The sequence below is a fragment of the Myotis brandtii genome, unplaced genomic scaffold (genome assembly GCF_000412655.1).
Source record: "Myotis brandtii unplaced genomic scaffold, ASM41265v1 scaffold165, whole genome shotgun sequence".
NCBI classification, from domain to species: Eukaryota; Metazoa; Chordata; class Mammalia; order Chiroptera; family Vespertilionidae; genus Myotis; species Myotis brandtii.
Window position 1 is genome coordinate 7,446,399 of NW_005356042.1, and position 535 is coordinate 7,446,933.

A 535-nucleotide genomic window follows, 5' to 3' on the forward strand; every position below is an offset into this window, starting at 1 on the left:
CGGCCGGTGGGACTCACTGGTTTAGCATCGACCTATTAACCAGGAGGTCACAGTTTGATTCCAGGTCAGGCCACACGCCCAGGTTGTGGGCTTGGATCCCAGTACGGGGCGTGTCTTGTATTTTTGAAGTTCATTCTTAAGAATATAAGGAGTTATTAATTTAGAGAAATGCTAAATATGTGACTTGCCAGATCGAAAAGCTTTTAGAAGAAATGGTAATTGTGGCAACTAAACGCCTACAGTCTAGACCAGGGGTGGGCAAACTTTTTGACTCGAGGGCCACAATGGGTTCTTAAACTGGACCGGAGGGCTGGAACAAAAGCATGGATGGAGTGTTTGTGTGAACTAATATAAATTCAAAGTAAACATCATTACATAAAAGGGTACGGTCGTAGTTTGCCCACGGCTTCATTTCAAACGTGCCGGATCTGGCCCGTGGGCCGTAGTTTGCCCACGGCTGGTCTAGACATTTAATTTTCCAGAAAAACTTGTGTTTTCTCTGAAAATAATTGGGAATTCAAAATATATTGCTCAT